At 34.9% G+C, this 19,574-nt stretch overlaps 1 pseudogene across 1 annotated transcript; it reads right to left on the reverse strand.

The window, feature by feature from the left end:
• Positions 1–5,678: 5,678 nt before the first annotated feature.
• LOC143237336 (leukocyte elastase inhibitor pseudogene) lies at positions 5,679–11,894 on the reverse strand (annotated as a pseudogene). The gene is made up of 2 exons (XR_013020022.1): positions 11,753–11,894; positions 5,679–8,170 (listed from the first exon to the last, which is right to left on the reverse strand). The product of XR_013020022.1 is annotated as a leukocyte elastase inhibitor pseudogene (transcript).
• Positions 11,895–19,574: the final 7,680 nt, after the last annotated feature.

Here is a 19,574-nt window from a genome sequence, read left to right on the forward strand (position 1 = left end):
TTTGTTTTGTCAAGTTTTTGATCTATCAAATCCCAGATCTACTGAACTGGGTTGATATCAGGCCTCTGTAGGGGCCAATGTATCATATGAATGACTCTAGCAACTTTTTTTGTAGCTAAATAATTTTGTATCGGTAGGATTAGTGTTTGTGGCCATTATTTTAGTAGTAGTAGAATCCTTTACCAATAATATGCTGATCCATTATTCCCTCTATTTTGCAATTATCTCCTGTCACCTCAACAGAAAAACATTAACAAACCATCATATTGTCTCCTTCATGGTTAATGGTAGGTGATAGGTATTCAAATAAGTATCTTTCATCTTTCTTCTGCTCCACGTGCTTCCTACACTTCGAACCAAATATTTCAAACTTGTACTCTTTCGTCCATAACACCTTTTTCCAATCATCAACAGTCTAGACTTGTAATTTTTAACAAGTTTCAGCCTTTTGACAATATCTACAGATCAAATTAAAGGTGTTGTTGTTTTGTTTTTTAACTGCCACACGACCAAATATTCCATTCTCGTTCAGTCTTACTGATACTGTAGAACTTGACACATTTCTATCGTTTGGTACATGGCTGTTTATCTCATACTTGAGACCAGTGGTAGTCTTTCTTCTGTCCCTAAGGCTGCATAAACGTAGATACTTAACATTAGTATCACTACGTTTAGATGTTCTGCCTCTTCCTTTACTATTTTTAAACTTACCTGTCTCAGTCTCACAATCTATAGTGTACTTGGCAGTGTTTACGGAACAGTAATTTTTAAAGAGTCCGACAAGCATCACGTAAAGCTATTATACAAACTCTCTGCGCTACTGACAATTCTCTACATTTTTTGGCCGCAATATGACAACAAAACTTAATGAACAGTGTTAAATACTGTTTTTATTAAAGCTTTTTTTATGCAGTGCTATTAAATTAATTTATTTTAGTATATATCACTACCATACGCTAGCTTCTTTCTGTATAGTAAAGACACTGTACGGTACAATGAGTTATTCCAGACTCTAACTTTGATCAGTATGTTAATTCAAGCAGAACCATTATGACATTCGTTTGGTATAAGTAGATGGGAATTCTAATGTTTGATAAGTATTCCCACCCTGCCTCATTCAGTTGTCAACAAGGATCAGTGAAGCATTACCATAGTGTTGAAATTTACATACAGTAATGGTATGGAAGAATCAGCCCAATAAAATGGAAAGAATGACAAAATAACACTTGTCCTAACACAACAGTACTGTAGAAAGTGTAGTATATAAAATAACGTTTGTGTTATCTGAGGTAGGGTGTATACCTTCTACTCCTAGTAACTAACATTAAGTAGAAAAAAAGTCCAGAAGGTTGTCTTTAACCTAAAGATATTTATAACCCTGGAAAGAATAGAGTGAATGATGTATTGTCTCCATAGCTTACTCAAGACTAAAAACAAACATCTCAAGAGCAAAATAAGTTCTGTAATACAATTTAAGAACAGATCATATTGTCAGATGAATAAAAAAAAGTTTTTTTTCGATTTTATTATAATTTGCAAAACGAAGTTTCGTTGAAGCTCTTGGGTCATGTATTTCTTTCAAGTATTTTGCAGTTACATTTAAGCTGAAGTAAGTGTGAGAAGTAAAACAGTTGTTCCGATAGATGGAATTTGACAGGCAGGTTATTCGTGCAGTACGATAAGTTAAAGAAAATCAAATTATCTCCGGTTTAGTGTTTGTTTAACAACTTTACTCGAGACTATACTTTTCGTGCTACCAGAGGACAGCACTTACATCAGGATTACCATCACTCTGATTTTAAATAACTTTTAGTTGCGTTCTGATCGCAGACTAGTTGACAAACTATAGCACTTCATAAGTCGTTATTAGTTACAAGTTCCGAGTGCAGAACTGGTTTAACTAGTGAGCTGATTATGTAACTGATAAATACGTCCATTCCACCTTCTATTGCCGGGATACCAAACATGACACGCAAAAATGTTTTATTGGCACTCTGAACATAGGGATAATGAAGTACCTTTTTTTTTAAAAAAAAGAAAGAAAGGAATATAAGAATCTTTCAGTTAAGTTTGGATTCTTAATAATTAATATTTGACCTTGGTTCACTTTGTATTGAGCCGGAGGTTACCGTGCAAAAATGATAAAAAATATAAAAATAAAAGAGGGAAAACAAATAAATACAGTATTTACAAGTTTGCATATGATATATTAGCTTTTAAAAATTAATAAAATATAGATACATGTATGTATAAGTATATGACACACTTGAAACTATATAGCACTTTGACCTGAAAATAACCTAAGAAGGTCGAAACGTTGTTCTGTACTTTATTTTAATTAAAGTTTTAATATCCATACCAGTCATCTTGAGAATACATTTTTACTTCACGTGGGTTTCTCGTCATCACGAGTCACGTATATAACACTTTTTCCTTGTTTTATTTTTTTTTGGCACCCAAATTAAAACCTACTTAACATCAATGTCCCATTGGTTGATAACCACGTTATGTGTGACAAAATCATTTCATCATTTTAACTATCCACCAGTCACAAATATCACATATGCAATACCAAATGCTATTAATTAACCTGTTAAACGTACTTACAATGACTGTACTTACTTACATTAGTTCTCATTACCTCGTATTACAACGCTTAACGTTAACGACAAACACATCAGTTGAAACAATGGACGTTACTAGTAATATACCACAAAGATCTTGAAAAATGAACTGCCTTTACAAGCAAAGAACCTTAAAACTAATAAAGCAATAGTGATATGAAAATCCAATGTCTCCTCCTGGAACGGTGAAATCCTTTGAGCTCTTAAAATTTGGGATAATTTCCTCTCTCTATATATATTTTTTATTCTTTCTTTTCCCCACCATAATCGTTCTCTATAGTCCTTTATCGTTTTTATTATATTATTAATGTTCCTTAGAAGGACCGTGTATCTGAACATAATTACTTCTTCGCAGTTGTGGTAAATAGGGAGTTTTTATTGTCGTTTCTTAACTGTATAATATATTTGTATGTTTTGTTTATAGCTAAGCGCAAAGCCACATAAGTTGTGATCTGTGATGCGCCCACTACGGGAATCGAAACTCGATTTCTAACATTATAACTCCACATACTTACCGCTATACCACTTGGGACTAACTGTAGAGAAACATGATATTAATTCGTTTGAATATTGGCTTACTAATAGCGTTCCTGAATCCAGATATTAATAATAATATTTTTCTTAATAATCATTTTCCAGTGTCTACATACGGGGCTCAATAGCATTTCCACTCCTTACACCTGAGTTCCACTAGAATTTGGGATTCAATCCTCAGAAACTGACACAAAGGGTAGGTCTTAATCAGTAACAAAGGAAAAAATAAGCCCTATCGACGCTGATACAATGTCCCATTGTTTTATGCATAAGTAGAGACATTTCATCAACAAGAAAATTATCTCCTCATTCCATACGTTATCCCGTCATCGGAATGAGCAGCAAATTAATTAAATACACTTGTATTGCTCAACGCTTCTTAAGAAATTGTGAAAAACTAATTGTTTTCATCTTCCTTGTATTCAAGATTTTCACAGTTCTTTACATATTACTAACGTTGTTCTAAGGTCGTCACTAGTCAAACTTCCAAGAAGTATGTTAGATCAGAAGTTTTCCTGATTCTAAAACTATTATTAGATCTCAAAAGGTCAAGAGATGATGGAGCTATGAGCTAAAAGTTTGTACTTAAAAAAAAAATCAGAACCGTTCTATGCGGTGAAAAACTTGGACCTAGTCTGTGAGCCTCTATTTCGCGGCTAATAATAGTAGAAAAATCAACTGAAGCTGAGTAGGTTGGTTAACAACTTTTCTGCCAGTTTAGATCCTGATAATCTGATTGTGAACCTAAGTAATCTCACACTAAGTAATCAATATAATCTGTCTTGTTTTTTTCTCTCTCTCTTCTTCCACAATAGACCCGACATGGCCAAGTGGCTAGGGCACACGACTACTCATTTGAGGGTGGCGGGTTCGAATCTCCGTTATACCAACCGTGTTCGCCCTTTCAGCCGTGGGTATGTCATAATGTTACAGTCAATTCCCTTAGTTGTTGGTGAAATAGTAGCCCTCGTGTAGTTTTGAGCGAAATTCAAAGAACAACCAAACTCTTCTTCACGTAAAATGAATTTCGCTAATTTTTTGTATCGCTATACAAAAACCAAAAATATTTTCCTGAGTTCTGTAAAAGAAATCTTTATCAATCTCAAGGCTTTTTCACTCTGAAGTTAAAAATATTGCTCTTTTTACATTCTTTAGTTTTAATTCCAACAAACATCCATCCCAACCTTCTTAGCTCTGACGTAATTTCAGTCTTAAAAGGACTGTAACTACAAAACATTTATGTTACAGGACTCAACAAGAGAATAATGTTGTTATTCTCAATAGAAACGACTGCTTTAGTAATACACAAGTGGACTCTAAGAAATTTATAATCTTAGAAAACGACACTATCTCTTACCACACAACACGAGAGGAAAAAAAAACAACAAAGATACCTAAAAGAATTGAAAAACGAAAATATTGTATCTGAAAGTGTTGCTGCTTCGTTGTATGCTTCAAGCCTTGCCCTTATGTTTTATTTTTTGTTTTTTTAATTTCGCGCAAAGCTACTCGAGGGCTATCTGCCGTCCCTAATTTAGCAGTTCCCTAATTTAGAGGGAAGGCAGCTAGTCATCACCATCCACCGCCAACTCTAGGGCTACTCTTTTACCAACGAATGTCTCCACAGCTGAAAGGGTGATCATGTTAGGTGTGACGGAGATTCGAACCCGCGACCCGCCGAATAGGAGTCCAGTGCTTTAACCACCTGGCATGGAAGGATTATCCGCTGATGTTTAATTCTTTTCTTATATGAGAAAGGACGCTGTTTATATATATAGATGAGAAAGGACGCTGTTTATAGATTTTATTTTACACTTTCCATTTTTCTTTTCCAATTATTTCACTATTTCAGTGGAACTTATCGTTTCTTTAATAGCTCACAACGAAAAATTCTGTTACTTTTCATTCTTATGTTTATTAAGTATTTGACCAAAAGCTACGTTCTAGTGTAACATTAATTTTACCCATCATAACTAACAGTAAACTCAAAGGCGACTGGAATAACTGTAAATTATATTCCTCTTACTTTTTATAGGCAGATGAAATAGTTTTCACTGGATGATTTCATGGGCTCGTGATAAGCGTTTAGCCAATGTTTATAGATTAAAATGTATCATGTAAAAAAAAAAAAGACTCTGCTAATTCGAAATTAGCAAATAAAGACTTTACATTTCAATGTAAAATGTTGTTACTTCTAAATGTTTGACACGTGAGGGAATGCTTATACATAGATTGCAATATTTGCCTGTATTACTTCATAATATCCTTCTCTTGCAAAAATTTTGGTATAATAAATAGAAACTCAAAAGTGTCAAGACACTTGGTACAAGTGAAACCAGACTGTCACTGTGCCCAAAGATAAAGAAGTATATAATTACAGTGATATTATCTGATTACTTTATGTATATGAATTATAATTGCAATAGCAGTAAGGAACTGAAGAAAGTGTTACGCAGGCTTAAGTTTGAATTTCAGACTTTTGGAGTTGAAAGCGGGAGATTGAAGACAATATTAGAAACAAAACGAATAAACAGTCTTTATTAACAATTAACATAAACCAAGTATGTGTACACAGGAACAGTAAATAGCACCATACCCTCTCAATAGCTAAAGAAAAAGATGGTCGCTATGAATTCTGAAGTAAAGTGGGTTGGGTTCGCTACTATTTAAGAAACACAATAGCCTTGTATATCTCAACTTGCATGTGCCACTCGCGCACTTTACCTTTCTAACATTAAAAATAGGGAGGATATAACCTATAAGTTAGAAAAACTACATGATGCTAAGCTACACATAACTTTCCGCTGTCACCTTCACGAGAGGAATGACCTACGATAAAACGTAGCTTAGACGTTTCAGGATCGTTTTTGTTTGATTGTTTTTTATTGTAGTAAAACTACGCGTATGAGTGGAGATTTTTCTTCCGAAAATTGTGAATGAACATAAATCTATCTTAGCTATAAAGGGAAGCATTAATACCCCATATATTCTACATACCACATTATGCCTTTAGATTACATAAATCTCAGTGTTTGTACTTAAAGGACGCAACCAACGCATATATATTACAATATAATTTGTGCTTTTAATTTTTGTTTTTCTGTCAAATAAACTGATGCAAGTAAAGCTATTTGAATTCCTTATTAACTGACGCTACTCATTATGATGACATCTAGGATCGTTTAAAGTCCACATAAGAACAAATTTAATCGTCTCATTTGAATTATTTTATTTTACCTTTCCTTAAAACTGGTTTTGGAGATCCTAGTTATAACTTACGTTCACGATTCTACATATAGAAAATTGTTTTACTCTAATTATTGGGAACAGAACATTCTATTTTAATAGATTTTTGAGCTTCTGAGGTATTTTTATTTCAGGATTATCATAAAGACGCAGGTCCTCAATTCTAACATGAGTGCATTTACATATCAGAAATAAAAATATATATATATATAATCGCTGAATTAGAATAAGAACAAGGAATACATCACTACATAAACGAATTTATAACGCCATGAGTAATACATTATATATACACACACGTACATATATATGTCAGTGATCCTTTGGATAACAGCACATCATTCTTCCTGCTGTCAGTGAGATAGCTGTAAACACGTAATAATCAATATTTTCACACGGATTTAATAAAAATATTAAATGTAAACAGCCCGTTTTCGTTTCTCATATTAATGATGTTTGCGCCTCTACTGTGTCTTCATTGGTTTTGAGGACTATTGACAGTGCCCATAAAGAGAATGAGATTTGACCTGTTATCTCTTATATAGAAGAAGAACGGGTGATTTGCTTTAAAAAGTGTAGGTCCATCAGGCCTAGATATTCGTAATGCTAAGATTCCAGTGGCAGCAGCAGCTTCAGTGCCTTCCTCATTTACATCTACGTAGGTCTTGTGCCTAATGGCATCCACTGTAATGTCACGACGACCCGTGAATCCCGATAAGTCAGCAAATACAGGATTAAAAATATCCCTAAGTCCAAGACGCTGAAGAGTCTCCGCCAGATCGAAATCGTTTTCTATGTGAAACTTGGGCAAATAAAGCAGGACTTGATGAGGGTACATAGAATTTGATAACTCGTGTAATCGACTAGGAGTGATCAACCGTATAAGGTTATCTAATCCAGAATCAGACTGTTCTGGTAAAAGAATAACCATACTTAATTCTTGGCCGCTGTACGGAAGCTCCACCGCAGTACACTGAAGGGTCTCGCTGATTCCGTATAAAAAGACATCTGTTGTGAACATCATCTCCACTTCTTTCTGTTGGCCAGGGCCTGTTAAGAAACGAGCCTTACGATTGTTTCTCGTATCGAACTGCTTCAGCCATGTTCCTTTAAAATATACGGCATTGGCAATCACAAAATTGGTTGTTGGATTTACACTAAATGGAGGTAAAAGGTCTTTTATTTTGTTGTTTGTTTGCTCCTCAACCCATTGATTTATAGACTGGCGTGAGCCTTCTGGGTCTGCACGAAAATCGACACGCGTAATGTCTGCTGGAAAGTATTCCAAGATACATTGTCGTAAAGAGGAATCCATTTGAAAAAACAACTTATTAGCCAGTCGGTAGGTGTTGTTACTGTTGCTTCCAGATTGATCTCTATGATGCAAATTGTTATAAGCCTTAGCAATGACAATCTTATCCAATCCTCGAACACCCAGAACGTTACTAATCTGTTGTTTAGTCTGCCCCTTGGCACCCATTAAAGTAACTGCAAGAGCAGACCAAATACTAAAAGGGCTGACAAATAATCCGGAAGAGATGCTATTGTGTTCATTATAGAGTAGGCGAAACAAATCCAGGCCAAACTGAAGAGAACCATTAACCAATTTGTCGACAGATCTTTCAATCCCATTGTTATTCACAGCGTCATTCTGCGAGAGACACTGAGCCCATGCTCCACGGAAGATGGTGCAGAGAACTAGAACTAGCACTGTCTGGGTTGCTTCTTTCTTCATTGTCTAATCTGTATTTCTTTCACGGGTGTGTCTAGAAACAAAAGAGAAACGTTAGCTTATCATGAACGTAGTTATGTTTAAGTTTGATTGAAAATATTTGATTATTATAGAACGATGTAATTGGATATGCAAGATAGAATAGTTGGATTGTAAAACACATGAAATATAAAATTTAGTAGCAGATACTCTGTGAATAAACAATATTTAAAAGGTATTATTCAGAAAATCCTCGTCTTTCCAGTGAAAGTGGGAAATAGTTTCCTTAGTCATTTCATGTTTAACACTTATATGACAACTCATAGCAATCTACTTTCTGTAGTGTGCATATGCTTTCATGAAATTCAGCCTTTAAGTAGTTACGGTCTCCAAGAGCTTATTACACGCAGGGCGGAAAGGAAGTTACGTTTCCTAATGTACTTCCCGCCAATTAAGCATCTAACAGTAGCACAATTAGACTGTATGGGTCTTGTTAAGATTATTCATAAAAACATGCTCTCGCTGCGAGACACAATAAATAAGCCGTGTTTACTTTAACAGTTGACAGTAAAAGACTGTGGATTATTCACACACTCGAAGCATTTCGAAATTGTTTATGTTAAAAAGGTACACTTAAAAGAAATATGGAGAAGTCAGTGCATTTCTTATGAAAACTTTATCGTTTCGTTTCCTTTACGCCGAATACACCTTTCTTAACACAAGGCTACAAAATGGACAATGTTCTGTACAACGAGAGGAATCGAACTCCTTTCGTGCCACTTCTATAGAATTTTATATTTTTGTTTTTTTTTTTTTTGTGACACGTCTACTTTGGCAGGTGTTAGAATATATCACAATATCTGCTACCCTTCAGACTTAACATTCGAAGTTTGATCTCCACAGTGGGCACAACACAAGTGACCTATTGTACAGCTTTCCACTTTACAAAAAATCGTCACCTGCAGATTCACTGTTAAATACGTTTGTAGAGTGATTATTCAAAGTTTCATTTTAAAAAAATTAACACTATGCTTCAATTACACAACAAATTTAATATTCAGTCTAGATTTGCCTAAATACTTTAAGTTACTGTTGCGGAGAATATTACGTATATGTTGTTAATGATCACTAAAAAACGCCTATAGAGAAAACGGTTCATTAAGTAATTGTTCCAAATACCCCAACAAATACAAACTAATATAATATTTAGTATTGTATAACTTAATAGTCTGCAATATCTAAACATTAATAGACTTAATTTTCACCTGGAAATGGCCACTGACGGTTAGTACCTTTCAAATTACAGTAACTGAAGTTTTAACACTTGGAATTTGGGGGTTGATTTCTGGGGCGAACATGACGTCGACGAGTCACAGGAAAAAATAAACAAATGCATATTAATCGCACTAACTAGTCCCGTTATTTTCTATAAATTCTGCGTAGCATTTAAATTATTTCACGTATATTTACCACTTCTATATACCGACTATTATAAAGAAAACAAAGTTCATTAATATAATGCAATATGTAGAGCTTACGGGTAGGAAACGATGCACGTTAGTATTTTGATGGTTGAAATCATTGGTTGAACTAGCATTTAACCCTAGTGATGTGCTAAAGACACCGTATATCAAAAATATCAATCCACGTTTAATGTTTGGATACAAATTAATCTTCTCTCTAATCATTTACCCGCCCCCTCAGTGGCACGACTGATGACTTACAATATTACAAACCGGGTTTCGATACCCATTGTGTATCTTTGCTTAACTTCGAAACATTGTACCATGGTAGAAAAGCAATAAATCTTGAGATTTACAATGCTAAAACCGGAGTGAGGGATCGATTTCCCTTTGTGGACACCGTAGATAGCCTGGTGTAACTCAGATATAAAACTCTTTTATTATTGTTGTTAAATATCAAATAACGTTGTCTTTATCATCTGACAAATGATAATTATGCCACTCGTGTAGTTCACCTTTAGATATTATTAAAATACACGTGATCTGTTGGAGGGAAAAGTATACCAAGCTTCCCCGAAGTAACAAATAATGAAAGTGTAGAATTAGATACTGCCATTAGATATAACAAACATGTTTCAGCCAGTTTTGTACCCATATCAAACTGAAGTAAGATTACGACAAATGTTGAACAGGTTTGTTTGTAATTAAAACACAAAGTTACACAATGGGCTATTTATGCTCTGCCCGTCATGGGTATCGAAATTCAGTTTCGAGCGTTGCAAATCCGCAGACATACCGCTCCGCCACTGGGAGGCTCTTATGGAAGTTTTTTTTTTTCTTTAAGATACACGTAACAGATAGCGTTGTTTGAAAACTAAGTAAACCACTTAATTACGTGAAAACAAAGATATCGAATATTTTTCAAACAATTTAAATTTTAGACTATGTAATGCAAAGTTGATAAATAACTAACTACCACATGGAGCTATACGACACTTCATTGCGAGGGAAATACCGGGCTGCAAGTTCTCAATACTAAAAAGCTTTCTCATAGAAGGAAATCCTTCTATTTTCTTTCATCCCATTTCACGGTATGAACCAGCAACCACAATGGCCTCTATGCACTATTCACGACAATGCTAAAGATAGTTCAATAAACACATTATATAGTTTATTTTGTTTAACGTGCTTCTACCTCATGTCACGTTATCGATATAAAACTCAATGGCTGGTATTGACACCAGAGAAGGATGGTGACGTTAATCAGCCCGCACCAATGTCTGTAGAGGTAGATTTTTGTAATAATATCAATATAACCCAAGTTCCCGGATGTATGTGGGTAGAGAGTAAACAAATAAAAGCCATTAAATAGCGTTAACACTACATTTGGATTCAAAATGCAAAGAAACGAGGTTACGTTTTCTTGGGAACCAATTTCGGATTTCCTTCTGAAGACTTTTATGCAAAACGTTGTCTGATAAAAAACACCTGATGAAATAAGTATCTGACTGACCATATATTAAAAATGTTAAGCTCTTTAATAGCTACACTTTCGCTAGCATTAAGTCTTTTATCTCTTACATAAGGAGGTTTAGTCAATGTTTAATTCTGAACACATGTTAAATCACCATAATCAGATGTTTTTTAAGTGGAAAAAAGTAAGTGAGTGAAGAGTCAATAGCAAGTCACTAAGTGGTCACTATGATCAAGTTTAAAGAAGAGGCAAACAAGTGAAAGAAGTTATGAACATAAATCATAACATCACATGTGGCAGCTTTACGACACTACCGTACACCACTGGAACACCGGTAAGTTTTCAGATTTACAACGCGATAAATCAGAGGGCTTGATTCCCCTCAGCAAAGAGCCTCATGTGGCTTTTCTATAAGGAAACATAGATACCCACTACAACCACTTTCCTGCGACCATCAAAATGGCCTTGATGTCCCAAGATTCGTAAAAGCCTTTTTATACTTTTAAAAACAAATAGTGTATGGGATACAGTTTCAATATTGGTAAATATAAATAAGCTATCATCCAAAGTAATGATCCGATAAGAAACAAGATAGAGCTAACAACTAAAAGAAGTACAAAACAACACTTTCGAATCTTCCATTACCTCATCATCTCTTTAGCACTGAGACACATTAATACAGATATCTAACTACACTTACCGTTATTACGAAGGAGAGACGTCTAATTAAAATAAAATTCTTCTTTCCTTGGATGATACTGTGAACTTTAGCTTTGCACTGAATTGGTTGCAATCCTTCATCCTCTATTTATATACATGTTTGTATACTTATACGAACAAATAAAAACTGTGATACAAGTCACGTGACTTGCAGAATAACGTGAATCAAGCTGTTATCGTAGTGGTTCCGACAAATAGTAGCTTACCGAGGGAAGTATAACGTCACAACACACGTGCGCAATTTTCTCGCGGATGTTGGTTAACCCAGACGGAAAGTTTGTGTACATTGCAGTGGTCACTGCTGTGTATCCTATGTGTAACGGGAAATCACCCCTTCATCCTGGAGGAGTAAATGTAATAGAGACATTGTTTAACTGTCTAGTTTCATTCGCATTTTATACATAAATCTTGTTATCTGCTGAAGAAATAATACACGTGAAACACGTCATTCTGTTATAAACATTAAACTTTAAGGAGTAATTCACAGCTTTGCAATTTTCACGAACTTAAAACAAAACGTACGACAAGAAGGGTGATGTTTCTCTATGTTTTTCTTAAGTTGTCAAGATATTAACCCGAAGCAACTCTGGCAAATTTTGTAGACTTAAGTTTGTTTGTTATTTTTCCAGTACCTTATTTATAATAAGTAATATATCTTTAAAAACTTCTGCTTTCGGAGGTGTTGGAGGCAATAGAGCATATATACTTCATGGGGTCAGTGAATCTAAGTTACCGGAAGATGAAGGTCACAGAAAAACGTGCGTTTTGCAAACTTGTGAAAATGGCGAAAATTATGAATGACCACTAAGCTCCTGGTCAACCGTGACGTAAAAAAAAGGGGTCAAAGTTTGCTTCCTTCAAATTCTTCAGTGAATGTGGTTTGGTCACTCAGAAATTGATATGTTTTTTTTAATTTTATAACTATTTTCTTTAAGGTACAAAATAGACAGCTTTTGTATATTATTTCTACCACCATAGATAACTAAGTATTTATATGTTACATTTGCCCCAATACATCGTATTTTCTCATTGTGCAGTCCGCCATATATGTATATAAAACTGTACAATGTTTTGTATGTCGATTTGTAACCAGACATAGGCAGGTGGTTAGGGCAGCTCGACTCGTAATCTAAGGGTCAATGGTTCGAGTCCTCATCACCCCAAACATGCTCGCCTTTTCATCCATAGGAGCGTTCTAATATTACGGTCGATCTCAGTATTCGTTGGTAAAAGAGTAGCCCAATATCTGACAGTGGGTGGTGATGACTAACTGCCTTACCTCTAGCCTTACACTGTTAAATTAGGGCCAGCTAGAGCAGATAACGTTCGTGTTGGTTTGTGCAAAATTCAAAAACAAAGTATTTTGATTTACTTTTTTAAATTTTATCTCTACGGTTTGTTAACCAGGAGGCGCGTATGTGTTTTTCTATTAAAAATGAAACAAAATTCAGCGCGTAGTGTTTCAACTTCTTTTTATTTTTTTTTTTTTGTTGTCCACTAGCCAAAATTCAGTAATTTTCTTTATATTTTATTTGCAGGATCGTTTTAATATATACTTTTAAAACATTAACTAAGCCCCTCATAGTACCCCACCCCAGTTAACAACACAGAAAAAAAAAAATTTTGAAATCTTGACGAAAGGAAATTAATTAAAACCTGGAGTACTACTAAAACGTATTACTTAAGCCTACATTTTTACTAAGGAACACTGAGAAACTTGGACTTAATTCTGTTTATTAAATTCCCGATTCACCACAGAAATTCTGGAAAGTTCCTGTTCCTTATACTGTCGTGGAACATGCAGAACAGCAGAACAGAAATGAGCTTCTTAAGAGTCATTATTTTAAAATGTTATGGATAAACAATTTACTCTGATTTCTAGATATACAAAATACGTTTTAAAATATACATGTTGAGTAACAACTTGTTCCACACTGTTTATATATACACAATTGATAAATTAATTTTGACACATAGTTTTAGAAACTTATGGTACCGTGTTTATTTAAAATACAAATAGTTTTCTTTCTTTTTTTTTGTTCTTTTCTGAAACTTTACATTACTAAGATAAATGAACCGGATCGTTTTCACTGAAGTGGCGTTAGGGGCGACAAACCTCAGTTGGAGAGCTCTAACCCAGCTGCATTCCTATCTAAGATATAAACTCTTGAAACTTCTAAATCCTTATACTGTAGGCCCGACAGAGGCAGGTGGTTAAGACACGCGACACGTTATATGAGGGTCGCGGGTTCGAATCCCCGTCACACCAAACATGCTCGTCCTTTCAGTCGTGGGGGCGTTATAATGTTACGATCAATCTCACTATTCGTTGGTAAAAGAGTAGCCTAAGAGTTGGTTGTGGGTAGTGGTGGCTATCTACTTTCTCTCTTGTCTTGCACTGCTAAATTAGGAACGGCTAGCGCAGGTAGCCCTCGAATAGCTTTGCGCGAAATTCAACAATAAACCTTGCAGTATAATTCTCACTTACATAAAAGTGCTATTTTTTTCTGTTTTCCCACACAGTAACATAGATTGGTAGATCAGCAAATCCATAGGTAGAGATGCATTAAAACACTGATAGACAGACACTCATAAATAGGTAGAGAAACATAAAAACAGACTAGTGTAGAGATACAGATTGGTAGAGAGAGTTTTTTACGTGCAGATAAGCGAACAGAAGTTATAGAAATAGAAATTGACACAAATAAATACAGAGATATAAACAAACACAAAATGAAACAATTGCTTATAAAGAGTTGTGTTTAAGGAATTGGTATAATCAGCACTGGTGTATATTTATTTTTGAAAACGACTTTATCTCATTTTCAATCTGCCACAAAATCTGTTTTTACAATTACCTACATGACCCCATGTGCTACTACCCTGACAACCCAGAAGTTCTGTCGCACTACGTACATAAACTAGGTTAAAGTTGTGTATTACCGTGATTGGAAACTCAGTATCAACGTGCTAAATAAAGGTGCTGGTGCAAACAACAACAACAATAAATTCAGCAAATATAACCAACTTGGTAATTAAAATACTCGACTTGTTTTATTTTACTAAACTATCACAGCTACGAAAGGTCTTCGTTGTGTAAAATAAGGCCTAAATATTTCACAAAAGTAAAAATTGTAGTACGTGTGTTTTTTTTAATGAAAATTGGAATTTGTTAGGAATGATTGTGTATAACCTCTTCGGCACCTCTTTAAGAACAAGAGCAAAAAACGCAGAAAATGTTACATAAATGTTCACTCACTCACAAATCAAACATTCTGGAGTTGACACTGTAATAGCATTCGTCACAGGAAGTAATGAAACTTTGAACGTGGTTATAAGATAAGATAGAAACTTTAACATTACATGTTGTTTTATTACAGTACGGTTAAGTCACGGCAATATTGCAGTTTTGATGTATAGACGTAGTGACTGTGTGAGCATTGTATCAATAAAAAACAAAAAGAACTGAAAACATAAGTCACATTTTTGAGGATACAATGTACATAATATACAGTAAATCTATTTTACGCATTTGGAAATAGTTTTATTAACAACAATAATAATAATAAAAGGCTACAGATGAGTAATTACAATAATTTCAAACCTTAGTTTTTCTAGCGTTTCTTGAGATAATTTCTAAATATTTGATTATTACAAGAAAAGTATTTATAAGTATTTGCCCCTAAAAATTAGCTTGTAATAATTATCTATCCACCAGGTAGAGTTTTCCCTGCCTGGCATGGCCTAGCGCGTAAGGCGTGCGACTCGTAATCCGAGGGTCGCGGGTTTGCGCCCGCGTCGCGCCAAACATGCTCGCCCTCCCAGCCGTGGCGGCGTTATAATGTTACGGTCAATCCCACTATTCATTGGTAAAAGAGTAGCCCAAGAGTTGGCGGTGGGTGGTGATGACTAGCTGCCTTCCCTCTAGTCTTACACTACTAAATTAGGGACGGCTAGCACAGATAGCCCTCGAGTAGCTTTGTGCGAAATTCAAAAAAAAAAAATAGAGTTTTCCTTACAGTTCTGCCACGTAAATAATGCTAGCTTGTGTTAATGGAGGAAACTCGATGAAAGAATGGTAAATTTAATTTGACACCCTGCATGTTATATACAGAATATGTGTAAGAAAGTTGCTTATATTACTTGCTAATGATTCATTCAAATGGATAAAGTTATTCGCGCTATACTGCCGCAGGATCGAACGCCGAATGTCAGTCTTATAATACCTCTAGCTTTCTGCTGAGTCGCCGATGGTATTGGGGTGAAAATAAAACTCAGTTAAATGTTGTTAACGGTCCTAACTAATGCTTTATTAATTATTTATACAGCTACAAAGGTGTGAAATAATACTAATATAAATCCTATATGTAGATATATAAAAATCGTTAATAGCGAGTTGGTTAGGACTGTTTTCTAGTTGTCGGTCGTGAGCGGGAATCCCGAGTTCACGCTCCATTATCATATATAACGATGACGTAACCATTATATTTCGTCACTCATGCAAAGTTCTTTTCCGCAGTTTTTTATCAGATTCACAGCCTGTAAAGTTTTATTCATTGTTTCTGTTGCTTATACTGTTGCTTAATCAACAAAGGACCTTCAGGATATTCAGTATTTAGGGTCCTTCAGGATCAGTTTTTGTATCCCACGTAGTTGCATCACTCAGAGTTTACAAAATAAATCCTAACATCAACTTAACATAAATCAAGGTAATACTATTGTAGCGTACATCAAAATAATGTCAACATAACGCACACCTTGTTAATTTCAGGGTAACCTAATCAAGGTAACCTCAGCATAATATAACAAAGGTAATGTCAGCATCACATAACAAAGGTAATGTCAGGGTAACATAATCAAGGTAATCTTAGCATAATATAACAAAGGTAATGTCAGGGTAACATAATCAAGGTAATGTCAGCATCACATAACTAAGGTAATGTGAGGGTAACATAATCAAGGTAATGTCATCATGACATAACAAAGGTAATGTCAGGGTAACATAATCAAGGTCATATTAGCATGGCATAATAAAAGTAATATCAGGGTAACATAGTCAAAGTAATGTCATCATGACATAACAAAGGTAATGACAGGATAACATAGTCAAGGTAATGTCAACATGACATAACAAAGGTATTATCAGGGTAACATAATTAAGGTAATGTCAGCATCACATAACAAAGGTAATGTCAGGATAACATAATCAAGGTAATGTCAGCATGACATAACAAAGGTAATGACAGGATAACATAGTCAAGGTAATGTCAACATGACATAACAAAGGTGATGTCAGGGTAACATAATCAAGGTAATGTCAGCATCGCATAACAAAGGTAATGTCAGGGTAACATAATCAAGGTAATGTCAGCATGACATAACAAAGGTAATGACAGGATAACATAATCAAGGTAGAGTCAGCATGGCATAACAAAGGTAATGTCAGGGTAAGATAATCAAGGTAATGTCAGCATGACATAACAAAGGTAATGCCAACATAACACATTTCTAGGTAATGTCAAAGTAACATGCACCTAGGTAATGTCAGCATAACATGCACCGAGGTAATTTCAGCATAGCATACACTTACGTAATCTCAGCATTACATATATCTAGGTGATGTCAGCGTAACACACTCGTAAGTAATGTCACCGTAACGTATACTGACGTAATGTCAAGATAACGTATACTTAGGTGATGTAAGGGTAACATGCACCAAGGTAATGCGGGCACAGTATATATATTGAGGTTATGTCATTATCAAAAAGTCCAAGATTCCTGTTTATAAGAAACATCTGCAGATAATGTGATTGTATCATAAATATTGGGCATATTATTTATAAACCCTTTAAAATATGTAATATTTTGTGATATCGAGCTTTTTATACAAATTAGCTTTAACCGCTGATGACTGTACAAAGGTACTACAAGTCACTGTATTTAATTGTACAAGTAGGAACTGATCATTCACTGAACATTCTTTAACCCTAACATATGAAACTAAGCATTGCTCGACATCACTATTTTGTAGTAGTTTACTATCTGATCATCAGACCAATCCCTTCAGCCGGAAGTTACTTTTACTATAATATGAACAATCCCTTCAGCCGGAAGTTACCCTTACTATAATATGAATAATAAACTCAAATTAATTACTTTTGTCGTCCATTCTCTAACTAGATCTAAACCTAAATTCATTAGACGAACTTATAAAAAAGCAATATTCATATTCGCAGATATATCGCTACTGTATAATAATATAATATTACAACCAAACAGACACTGTTTATTAAGAAATAGTTTATTTTTGCTTCCATTCATGCGTATATAGAGGCTGTAAAAATGACACTTATGTATGTATGTGTCAAGGTTCATAAAGTTTTCAAATGGGACCGTCCTCAGTTTCTTCTCTTGACTTGCCAGTGTAGTTTACACTTATTTCTCTCTTATCAGTTTAAATATTTACCCGTTTTCCTAATATTTCAAAAACAAAACATTTTTTTGTGTGAAATATAACATAATACTAGGATCTTAGCTTCTAATCGGCCTGGCATGGCCAGGTGGTTAAGGCACTCGGCTCGTAATCTGAGAGTCGCGGATTCGAATCCTTGTCACACCGAACATGCTCGCTCTTTCAGCCGGATGGCGTTGTAATGGTACGGTCAATCTCTCTATTCGTTGATAAAAGAGTAGTCCAAGAATTGGCGGTAGATTGTGATGACTAGCTGCTTTCCCTCTAGTTTTACACTGCTAAATTAGGGAGGCTTGCGCATATAGCCTTCGTGTAGCTTTGCGCGAAATTCAAAACAAATCAAACTGTAGCTTTTAAAGAAACACACACGCATATATATATATGTTTATTCATATATATCTATATAGTTGTTGTTTTGAAATTAAGCACAAAGCTACACAATGGGCTCTCTTTTGCTCTGCCCACCACGGGTATTGAATTCCGGATTCTAGAGTTGTAAGTCTGCAGACATACAGCTGTGCTACTGGGGGGCGCTATATCTATGTAGATAGATATTACTATTGTACTTTCAGGGTGTGTAGAATAACTACACATATGTGATGATCTACAAAAACATCTAAAGGAGTATGAATACAAAGATGTGCAGATTAATGGTGTCAAACTATAAGTAAGTTAACAAATATCATGGCTGTTGGATAATTCTCGGTACGAATTTGCTAGGTGTATAGTCCGTCTATGCTCTAAGATTGACGACTTGTGAAGTGACGAGAACTGCTTAATAATTTAGAAGTGACCAATCGTGGATTTTGAGGCAGGCAGGTAGAGGATACATTTGTCCTTAACTACACTGCGCTACTGTGAAGGATTTTAGCGAGGGGAGAAGTATTATAGTATGTGTTGCATTCTGGGCATCAGTTGTGACGTGTATTATAAGGTTATATGCCCATGAATATCTAGAAATCTTAAATGCACACCTCCCAAAGTCAGTTGGAGTTTTTTGTTCAGCACATCCATACACCTATATTCAGAACATAAATATAAACGTCTTGGAAGAGTTTGGCCAAAGATCATATCGTAATTTTAATAACTCTAAGAGGAATTAATTTTAAGGTCATTATAAAGCCAGAGGTTTTAAACAACAACGGAAACAGATTGTACCAAGAACTTGTTAGAACTTAATAAACAGGTATTTCTTTTTTAAAAAATTAGAATTAAAGTAGCAGTTATTAGAACCTGAAATAATGACACCTCTGGTCACTCCTGTCATATTACTGACCCTATGTCTTCAATTTTATTTTATTTTATAAATTCTTGTGTTGAAGTCACACGG

Source organism: Tachypleus tridentatus, chromosome 13 (genome assembly GCF_004210375.1).
Source record: "Tachypleus tridentatus isolate NWPU-2018 chromosome 13, ASM421037v1, whole genome shotgun sequence".
Classification (NCBI taxonomy): domain Eukaryota; kingdom Metazoa; phylum Arthropoda; class Merostomata; order Xiphosura; family Limulidae; genus Tachypleus; species Tachypleus tridentatus.